Source organism: Etheostoma spectabile, unplaced genomic scaffold (genome assembly GCF_008692095.1).
Source record: "Etheostoma spectabile isolate EspeVRDwgs_2016 unplaced genomic scaffold, UIUC_Espe_1.0 scaffold397, whole genome shotgun sequence".
Lineage (NCBI taxonomy): Eukaryota > Metazoa > Chordata > Actinopteri > Perciformes > Percidae > Etheostoma > Etheostoma spectabile.
Genome location: NW_022605601.1, coordinates 561,430 through 572,752, shown reverse-complemented (window position 1 = coordinate 572,752; position 11,323 = coordinate 561,430). Strand labels below are relative to the sequence as shown.

The window sequence follows — 11,323 nt, the reverse complement described above, 5'->3', positions numbered from 1 at the left end:
CCCAGGTGTGTCTGTTAAAACACGGACGGAGACAACTTATCTCTGTTGATACTTTATTACAATCAAGCATCAGTATAAACATGAACGTGGGGAGCTCTGCTATGGCTGTTTGTGTAAAAGAAATAAATAACATTGTAAAGGCTACCATACACAATGCATAGGAATCATATATTCTAGTAAATAATAATAATTACATTATCTTAATGAGCAAGGACGTTCAGCAATCACCATTATATCGAATCAACAGCCAAACAAGCTAACTTAAATTTGCAATAACTATAGAACAATACAACAGGCTTAAATGAACTGACAACATAAGTTATATGACTTACAGTTCTCAAAGACGCACACAATCTCAACTGATTATCCTCCAGACAGCTACTCTCTTTGTCTTCTCTCTCACTTTTTTCTCTGTGTGGCGTGCGCGGTGTGAGGCGCGTGTCCGCGCTATTCTCCGACATGCACTCACAATCACACCTAAAAGACGACCTTTTGTACAAAACTAAAGTAACGAGCCAATTTTGTAAAATGTAAGGAGTATAAAGTACCGATATGTGTGAAAATGTAAGGAGTAAAAGTAAAAAGTCGCCAAAAAAATAAATAGTAAAGTAAAAATATCTGACAAAATCTACTTGAGTACGGTAAGGAAGTATTTGTACTTTGTTACTTCCCATCTCTTAATAGGAGCAATACCAAACTATTCTGCTCTACTACACGCAAAGCTACGTCACTGAAACTGTAAAATCTTGAAGCTGAGTTCACCATTTTGGACACACTGTTACAAACTAACTTTTTAGTCAAGAACGAAATAACATTCTGAAACAGAAGTCTGAATTTTTAATTCACAGGGCAAGACAGCGCCATTACTTTTAAGGTGCTAGACCTTGTCACCTTCTTGCTATGAGATCAAGAGCCAGTGATTATTTTGCAGATGTTCCCACTATTAAATCTCCCGATGGTAATATTAGAACTGACCCTGTCTAAATAAATATATCCTTTCAGACATTTTATTCCAATCTGTATGAATCTGAGGTTAAGTTGGATAAATCGCTCTGTGACAGCTAGTTGAATCACCTTGACTTGCATCAGTTGTAAGCAGAGGAATCAGCTAGCTTGGACAAATTGATTATCATTAACAATGAAGGGTGGCAATACAGAGTATGCAAAAAGGAAAATGACCAGGCTTTGATGGGATTCCCCCAGACTTTAATGCAACTTTTTAGGAACAGCTGGGCTCTTTCCTCCTTGACATGATTTACTTCTCCATTGAAAAGGGTGAATTATCAAGGGATGTTAAAAGCTTTAATTTCCTTACTCCTGAAAAAAGATTGAGAACGCTGATATAAAAATCTTTGCAAAGCTCCTAGCAAGTAGTTTGGAGTCTCATATGGTAAAATTTGTGAACTCCGACCAAACAGAATTCATGAAAACGAGACTAGCAACAGACTGTTAGATGCTTTCTCCACATTGTTGATGCAGTAGAGGACAGTAAGACCCAAATGTCACTTCTTTCTCTTGACAAAATTAAAGCCTTTCACAGACTTCAGTGGCCATTTCCATGGTCAGTCTTGGAGGTCTTGGTAAAACTTTCATTAATTAAAGTTTTGTATTCTAATCCCTAAGCCCGAGTCTTAACCGACACACTTCCTCTTCTTAATTTTCAGTTTCTAGAACCTCCCGCCAAGGATGCCCCTTGAGTCCTGCATTAGCGGTCATTTCTCTAAAGCTGCTGGCTCAAGTCATTTGCCAATTGATTGTGGTGTCACCAATATGCATTTGTAACACACAGCATCATCTCTTATTAATATCTCTTATTCGCGGATGTTTTGGTCTTTTAGAAAACCCATCTCAGTCTCTTCCTCACCTATCTTTATGCAAGGGGTATTGAAGCTTTTCAGGCTTTAAAATTAGCTGGTCAAAGTCTGCTCTACTTGATTTAAATGATTCTGCCCACAATTCAACCATCTCTGCTTACATCCCCATTGTTAAGCAGTTGAAATATTTAGGCAATGAGGTCTTCCCCTGCTTAAACCAGATTGTTAATTTCTGTTGCTCGTAACAATGTTTTGAAAGATGAATAATGGATGGCTCTCCCCATGTAAATTCAAGCCTGTATCTCAGTGGTTAAAATTAATTTGTTACCCAGGACTAATTTTGTGAGCTCTGTCCTACCCCTCACCGCATATTACAATCCGCTGTATCTAAATTTATCTGGAAAGGAAAACAGCCCTGACTTAAGATGTCTACTCTACAGAGGAGAGAGGATGGTGGCCTCTCAGTTCCTTACTTAAAACATGATTTTTGGTCCTTTGTGTTGAGGCCCCTCCTCACTTGGTTTAGCCCAGATGTGTCTGTTTGCTGGCGTACCTTGTTTATAACAAAACAGTGCCAGCTACGCTTTGGCCCCATTATCTCACATCTTATCAAGACTTGAAGATTGGCTGAAACATACTGCCATGTAGTTTGTAACTGGCACCCTTTTCCCCCTGTAATCAATAATACAGCACTCCTGATTGGTGGGAGACCGATAACAGGCCCACAATGGGAAGAAATGGTGCTTCACTGTCTAAAAGACATTTTTAGCGAGTTTTGCTTATTACCTTTTTCTGACTTGCAGAGCACATTCAATCTACCACTTTCCTCTTTTTTCTTTTACCTTCCATTAAAATCAGCACTCACGGCATACGGTGGTGGTTCAAGTGAGCAGGCGGGGGAGGTCTGATTGACACAGCTGTAGCAAATTGTCTTATCACGCTCGCCCAATAGCGAGCTGGAGCAGAAGAGGACCGATGCTGAGAGAAGTAAAGATGCCAACACAGAGAGGAAAATACACTTTGGGAGACATTGTGGGAGAGACTGGACAGTGGGAGTTCGGGATATTTCGCGTCTGACAGCCTCGGGCCAGGTTGGAGCAAGGGAACTCCATAAGAACTGTCTGACACAGTGCGCTCTGTCTATGTGCTTTCGGCAAAATAAAGATCTGTGTAAAACATCCCTGACTGAGTGTGAGGCGTCCTGGTGAACAGCAGAGCTGCATCATATGGTATCAAGGCTTTATCAGTTCTTAGTGATATCTGGCCCTTCCTATTGAAAAGATCTGGGCACACGCTTGCCCAGGTCTGAATATCGATCTCAACTGGCATTATGTATGGTCTAGCATTCCGGAAGTATCACGCAATCCAGACCATCATCTCACCCTGTGAAACCATTGCACCTTATAAAAATAATTATCAGCCATTTATGCACTTTGGGCCCAATAAAAGCACAAGGAACATATCTGCACGTGTTTTGGGAGTGCTCTCCTGTTGGTCAGGTCTGGAATAATCTGTGCTTGTCTGTTTTATGTGTGGTTTGTCTCTCTCCCGTCTTTCCTCTTATGTTTTTTTTTTCATTATTATTATTTATATTTTGGCCCTGGGACGCGTTCCCAGTCTCAGTGTACTGTTTGTAATTGTTTGTCACTGTTTGTACTTATAAAAAAATAAAAACAATATTTGGTCCAAAAAAAAAAGCACTTTTGTGAACGTAAATACAAGTTGCACAATTGTCCTATTAACTTATATTGTAGCTTGTTTCGCCGCTGCAGATTGCTGTCAGTCATTTAGACACAAAAACATAGAAAAATAGTGTCCAGGTAGAAAAAAAATGATGGTTACCCTTTAAATGTTAGTGCTTATTACATGTTGAGGAAATGAATGCCCAGAAGATGCTGTATAGCCACAAGTAATTCTAGTTGATGCATGATTAAAGAAATATGTATGGAATATGTTTTAGCTCAAGACTTTAAGTTACTTAGAGAAATACAAAATAATATATAACCCTCACGGTAAAAGGAGTCCTATTTGGAATGCATACTTCACCATTCCACACAAAAATTACCAAAAATAACACAGAAGAATATAAATTCCCCTCAGAAAAGATTTTTTTTGCGATTGTGTAATCAATCTTTGAAATTTAACTTTAGGGATACATTGTAAATAATTAAAACCGAGATGAAGTCAATGGTGTTGCTAATACTGCAGTCCTTGATATAAGCGCATGCTTTCAAGTTACTTCTCATTAAAGATGGTCTTGACTATTTTCGTAATATTTGTATACCAGAGAAATGTTTGAATATTGACAAGATTAAAGAAACATCGCATGGACATCGCTCTTGGCAATTTCTTAAAAAAAAAAAAAATGGCAGTACTATTATGGGAAAATACCTTTAAAGTAAATGTTCAATTCTTTTTTTTTGTTTAAAATGATCAGAAAGAGAAGTCAACACTTGGTTGGTGTAGTCCAATTAGCCCTATGTCAGCTAGTCTTTCTTCTAACTACAACTCAAAGCGCCTTTACACCATTTACACACATTTACAAGAAGGGGGGAAGAAGTGTTATATGGCCCTTGGAACCGAGTCAGGACGTGAGCTTACTTGAAACCGAGGGTTTATAATAATAATAATAATAATCTTTATTTGTAGAGCACTTTTCAAAAACAAGTTACAAAGTGCTTTAACAAGTACAACAATACAAAAGCATAAGAAACATAAAAGACTGAAATACAGTTAAATATAAAATTGTAAAATACAATGAAAATAAGAGGGGTAAAAATAAAGTCAAATAAGATCGGGAAAGGCTCTCCTATAAAAGTATGTTTTAAGAAGCGACTTAAAAGAGTTCACTGCACCAGCTGACCTGTTTCCTCGGGCAGGCTGTTCCGAGCCTCGGGCCCTGACAGCAAACGCTCTGTCCCTTTAGTTTTCATTCGAGACTCTGGAACAGATAGCAGACACTCTGCCCGAGGATCTCAAGGTGCGTGCTGGTGTATATGGTACTAAAAGGTCAGAGATATAACAAGGCGAAAGGCCATGAAGAGCTTTAAAAGTGATCAATAGAATTTTAAGTCAATTCTAAAACATACTGGGAGCCAGTGCAATGAAGCTTAAACAGGAGTAATGTGTCATATTTCTTTGTTCTGGTTAAAAGCCTGGCAGCTGAGTTCTGGACAGTCTGGAGTCGATCAATAGATTTTGAGTTAAAAAGGTGAAAAGGCTATTGCAATAATCCAGGCGTGATGAGATGAGGCGTGTAAAAGGGTCTCGGTGTCTTAAAAGTTAACATAGATCGAATTTAGCTATTTTTAAGTTGATAAAAACATGATGAACAAGTTTTGTGATGTGCTGCTCAAAATTTAATTGACTATCAAACCAACACCGAGGTTCTTGCCACGGGTAATGTAGTTTACTAGCGACCGGCAGATGGCAGTATTTGCTTTGCCATTTGTGAGACCCGATGACGAGGATTTCGTTTTGTCTGAGTTCAGCTGGAGGAAATTATTGACATCCATTTTTTAACTTCACCAAGGCAGGTGTTAAGTGAACTCAGCATTCCAGGGTCTGAGGATCTGACAGGTAAGTATATTTGTGTGTCATCAGCATAAATATGAAAAAGAATGCCATGTTTATGGATAATATGTCCAAGGGGAAGCAGATACAAGAAAAAAAATGGGTCCTAAGACGACCCCTGAGGCACACCATATTTAACTGGAGAACGAGGAGACAGTTATTTACAGACACGCAAAACTTCCTATTTGTCATGTATGATGAAAACCATCTAGAGCAGTACCAGAGATCCCACCAGTGCCTCAGTCTGTCTACATGATGTGTGATCAATGGTGTCAAAAGCAGCACTGAGGTCCAGAAGTACAAGGACCGAGCACATGCCTTCATCAGCAGACATTAAAAGGTCATTGGTGACTTTAAGCAGGGCAGTCTCGGTGCTATGGTACTTCCTAAAACCAGACTGAAATTTTTCAAATATTTTGTTATTTTCCAGTACAGTGAGCAGCTGTTTGGACACAGTTCTTTCTAAAATCTTTGCAATGAAAGGCAGTTTTGAAATTGGTCTAAAATTATGTGGGAGGGAGGGATCTAACCCAGGTTTCTTTAAAAGTGGGTTCACGCAAGCCGTTTTAAAATAATCAGGGACACAACCAGTAGATAGGGAGCTGTTAAAAATTTTATCAAATGGGGCCCAACAGAATCTATCACTTTCAGTAAAAATTTTGAAGGTATTACATCAAGTGGGCTGGAGGACACTCTCATTTGTGATAATGTTTAAAAGCTCAGCAGTCGATGGGATAAAACTGGTTAAAGCTGTCTTTTGCTGGTGAGGAACCTCTGAGTAATAGGCCGGGGGGTAATCGAGGCTCTGATGAGCACCACCTTATTGGTAAAAGAGATAAAAACAATTCACAGTCATCATTACTTCCAGCTGAGGCACAAGGAGGGGTTGGGTTTACCAGCTGATCCACAGTCTTAAACAGAACCTGGGATTGTGTTTATGGTAGTAATGAGTTCAGAAAAAATGTGTGTTCTCGCATCCTTAACCATGTTATGTAGTTAGTTAATAAATCCTTCAGACTGAGGTAATGGACTTGGAGACTGGATTTTTTCCATCTGCGCTCTGCTTTCCTGCATTCCCTTTTTAGGCTGCGAATGCTGGCATTTATCCGGGTTGCTTTAGCTTAGACGTAGGCCTAACCTTTGAGGAGCAGTAATATTTAGTGAAGACAAGCAGATATGGTGAGAGTGATCAACCATATTGTTGGTTGGAGTCAGACAGGTGTTGGCTTTGACTCTTAAAGGATGCGCAAAATTTTGAAACACTTGTTCATTCAAAAAGCGAGAACACAGGAGCTTGGTGAGATGGCATGAGTAACAGGCAAATTGCAGCTAAAAACAATACATCTGTGGTCAGATTGGTCATGTCAACTAATTCCACAGAGGAAATGCTGACACCCAGGGTAAAAATCAAGTCCAGGTGGGACCACGATTATGTGTTGCTCTTTGACATGTTGTTTGAAGTTAAAAGAAGTGGCCAATATAAGAAGTTAGTTGCATAACATATTGGGGTCACAACAATGAATATTAAAATCACCACAAAGAACAATTCTGTCATAATTTAAAACCAGATTAGATAAAAATTCAGGAAGTTCAGATAGAAATCTTCCAGGTGGTTTTGGGGGGCGATAAATTATAACAAATAAGATAGGTTGCAGCCCTCCAACCTTAAGAGTGAGAACTTCAAAGGAGTTAAATTCATCACAGCGTACTTGATGACATTTTGAATTTTTCCTATACACGGTCACTAGCCCACCACCACGACCACTGACCCTCGGTTGACTAAAACAATCGTATTGAGGCGGACACAGTTCAGATAGCTGGGTATAGTCATTAATTTGCAACCAGGATTCAGTTAAAAACATAAAATCTAGATTTGAAGACAAGATAAAATCATTTAAGATAAACGTTTTACTCGAAAGTGATCTCACATTGAAAAGAGCCATTTTAAATGAGTTTGTTCTGGGTACAGGAGTTGGTGCAGTTGTCCTAATCCTTGAGAGATTACTGATATTTCTTTGTGGGATTTGCACATTTCGGTTTACTGGTCTGTGCGTGGTGATGACAGGAATAGAAGTCTTTGGAACAGCGCTGGGGGCAGACGGCTTAACATGCCAGCAGGTGGGGACAGTTTTATGTGGCAATGATGAAGAGATGTGTTCAGTGAGCGGTGGTGTGTCCAGGTGTTTTGCATAAAAGATTAGTCATTCAAGGAAGTCGTGAGTTGCGCAACAAGCAACAATGGCTGTCAGGTTGACCAGAGAGACCCATGAATTTAAGTATTTTCGGCTTATATGATTGATTTAAAATTAGTACAGACTTGTTTTGTGCTCTATACAGTCCTGCGCATATATACTTGCAACCATGTTCTTAATTGAAACTTTTTAAAAATTGCTGGCTTGCTAAGCTAATGCTAATCGCTAACTGCTAACGTTTTGTACAGTCCCGTATTTCTCTGCCTTGAAAGGACTGTATACAGGTCTACAGTTTTAACCATTAGCAGAGAATTAGCGCTACATGCTTTACGTGTACCGTCCTGTATCCCACAGGGACGCAGGAGGACACCCAGCAGCTGATCCAATTTTGGGCTGAAAACAAGCAGAAGTTTCTTAAATCATGTGTTCATGTTGTAGCCATTCATTATTCCACTGGTACTGTATTATTGTAATCATTTGTAATTAATTCCTGTTCATGCACTGTTTTGTTGTTGTTATGATACGGGACACTGAAATGTGAGGAAAGGCATCAGACGGTCAGAATAGCTATAGTTGATTTGTTTGTGGTCGTGTGTCTTTTTTTAGTTTTACACATTTTAGTCCCTTTTTATGTGTGTGACATGGAAGTTATGGTTCGAATAGTTGATAATGGTTCTGTAATGTAATATATTTTATGTAATGTTTTTGCCTGTTATGTTTACTTTATTGGGCAATAAAGACAGATTTTTGTTAAAATGTTTTTCTGAACATCCATGACATTCAAAACGGTGATAACTGACGGCATCTTGGAAGTTTGTGATCAACAATACTGCATTGTGATGTAACCAAGTGGTGTTCCATTTCATAGGGGTATGTTTTCACCCCTAGCCCTTACCTCTTGGTTTTAAGGGCTAAGAGAAAGGGTGAGGGTTAGGGGTAAGACGGAGAAATGGGATTCAGCCTTAGTAGTCAAGCAATTGAGGCATACAATTTCTCTGTGGTGGGCTGGAACTTGAGCAATTATATACATTTTCTGTGTGTGTGTGTGTGTGTGTGTGTGTGTGTGTGTGTGCGTGCGTATGAATGCGTATGAATGTGTGCATGCATGCATGCATGTTGGTGGAAAACACTCCACACAGTCGTCAACTGCAGTGATAGTCCTGAAAGTTTTCTTCTTAGTTTAAGGCTCACGTCTCCCTAGGCATTACACTCAATCAGCAGTTCAATAGCACTCAGGCTAGTGTCATGCTAAAATGGCCCTGTGTTGCATGCGTTGACAGCAATGGTTTCTTACCTCTGATTGAACTAGAGCTCATTTTTCGTTTTCCCTATGTCAATGAGACGGAATGTGACTGGATCGATGCTTAGTGGTGAATATTTTATGGGAGCTATCGTGTATCAGGCCAGTACCGGGATTAATTTGGATACAAGCACCGTACTAACATCTGACACCAACAAAGAAGTGTAACAAAATATGTGTAGGCTTAAGTGAAGGGAAAGGCATTTCACCCTTAAGTATTTACCGAATGGGGAACATGTTAGATAGACCATTTTGAGTGTTACAAATGAAGCATAGCGTCATGGAGTCAAGCTTGGCTATTATCTGCTGACGGCTCAGCTGATTCCCTCTTTTGATTGGATGTCCAAATAGCACGCTCTATTTAAACTCCTTTTCCCAGCCTATCTTGCTGCATCTCTGCTAGCGTTTGTGTTGGAACCTAACAGTTCTGGTGGTACTCTCTTGTGAAACAAAGAGACAGGCCTGAAGCCTCTTCTGAGACAGAGAAACATGGCAACGACCCCTGTTCTTTCCCGCAAAGACAACAATTTTAGTAAGAGTAAGAGGCTTTACGTAATTCTGGGCAGAATTTAAAACTAGTGTGTTTTATTAATGTTGTAACTGCTAATGCTGCATATTAACCCGTTTGTGCCGGATGCTTTGTGACGACACATCTACCGCCGGTAACTGCGTTGCGCAACTCTGAACCTCTGCCGGCTGCTGCGTGGCGCAGCATTTAGTATTTGTCAGTCTTTTCATGACGCGTGCAGCAGAGAACGCACTGTCATTGGTTCAAATACACATGAGGCGGGTCTTGTTGGCCATGTGACCACCAAAATGTACCGTAGTTTGCTGAAAATCACGTCAATCAACCAGACATACACTACCGTTCAAAAGTTTAGGGTCACATTGAAATGTCCTTATTTTTTAAGGAAAAGCACTGTACTTTTCAATAAAGATAACTTTAAACTAGTCTTAACTTTGAAGAAATACACTCTATACATTGCTAATGTGGTAAATGACTATTCTAGCTGCAAATGTCTGGTTTTTGGTGCAATATCTACATAGGTGTATAGAGGCCCATTTCCAGCAACTATCACTCCAGTGTTCTAATGGTCTAATGGTTTGCTCATTGGCTCAGAAGGCTAATTGATGATTAGAAAACCCTTGTGCAATCATGTTCACATACGTGAAAACAGTTTAGGTTGTTACAGAAGCTACAAAACGGGACCGTCCTTGGATTGCAGACTGAGTTTCTGGAGCATCACATTTGTGGGGTCAATTAAAAGCTCAAAATGGCCAGAAAAAGAACTTTCAATCTGAAATCAACATCTATTCTGTCCTTAGAAATGAAGGCTATTCCATGCGAGACAGTGCTAAGAAATTGAAGATTTCTACAACGGTGTGTACTACTCCTTCAGAGGACAGCACAAACAGCTCAACCAGAGTAGAAAAGAAGGGGGAGGCCGCGTTGCACAATGAGCAAGAAGATAAGTACATTAGAGTCTCTAGTTTTGAGAAACAGACGCCTCACAGGTCCCCACTGCATCTTTATTAATGTACCCGCAAAACCAGTGTCAACATCTACAGTGAGAGGCGGCTGCGGGATTCTGGGCTTCAGGGCAGAGTGGCAAAGAAAAGCCATATGAGACTGCAATAAAAGAAAAAGATTAAGATGGGCAAAAAACGAACACAGACATTGGCAAGAGGAGGAGACCGAAAAAAGTGTTGTGGACGGATGAATCAAGTGTTGAGGTGTGTTGGAATCACAAGAAGAACGTTTGTGAGGGGAGAAGAACAAATGCAAAAAATGAGGAGAGAATGCCTGAACGCTCGCTGTTAAGCATGGTGGAGGTAATATGATGGTCTCGGTTTGCTTTGGTGCTGGTAGATGGGAGATTTGTACAGGTAAAAGGAATTCTGATAAGGAAGGCATCACTCATTTGCAACACCATGCATACCAATTGGACAGCGCTTGATTGGAGCCAATTTCATCCTACAAACAGGAACAAGACCCTAACCACACCTCAAATTGTGCAAGAATATTTAGAGCAAAGCAGAGGAGCTGGTATTCTATCGGTAAGGAGTGGCCAGCGCAGTCACCAGATCTGACCATGAGCTGTTGTGGGGAGCAGCTTGACCGTATGGTACGCAAAGAAGTGCCCATCCACCAATCCACTTGTGTTGGAGCTGCTTCTGGAAGCGTGGGTGCAAGTTTCTCCAGTTACCTCCCAAATTACCCGAGTAGAATGCCAAGGTCTGCAATGCTGTAATGCTTGGCAATGGGATTCCTTTTGGACGAAGCAAAGTTTATTTAAAAAAATCTTATTTCCAAATACAAATCATTATTTCTAACCTTGTCAATGTCTTGACTCTATTTTCTATTCATTTCACAACATATGGGTGTATAAGTGTGACTTTTCAGGAAAACACAAAATTGTTTGGGTGACCCCAAACATTTGAAC

General features: G+C 40.0%; 1 protein-coding gene and 1 long non-coding RNA gene across 2 annotated transcripts in view; one reads left to right on the top strand and one right to left on the bottom strand.

Annotated features, from left to right (window-relative positions):
• LOC116686602 (uncharacterized) overlaps positions 1–7,665 on the top strand; it is a 15,044-nt gene extending 7,379 nt beyond the window's left edge. Inside the window, exon 3 of the long non-coding RNA XR_004331307.1 lies at positions 7,609–7,665. This is a non-coding gene — a long non-coding RNA (uncharacterized LOC116686602). The remainder of the gene's footprint in view (positions 1–7,608) is intronic.
• Positions 1–11,323, bottom strand: part of sorcs2 (sortilin-related VPS10 domain containing receptor 2) — a 530,001-nt gene that overhangs the window by 101,904 nt on the left and 416,774 nt on the right. The window lies entirely within an intron of this gene.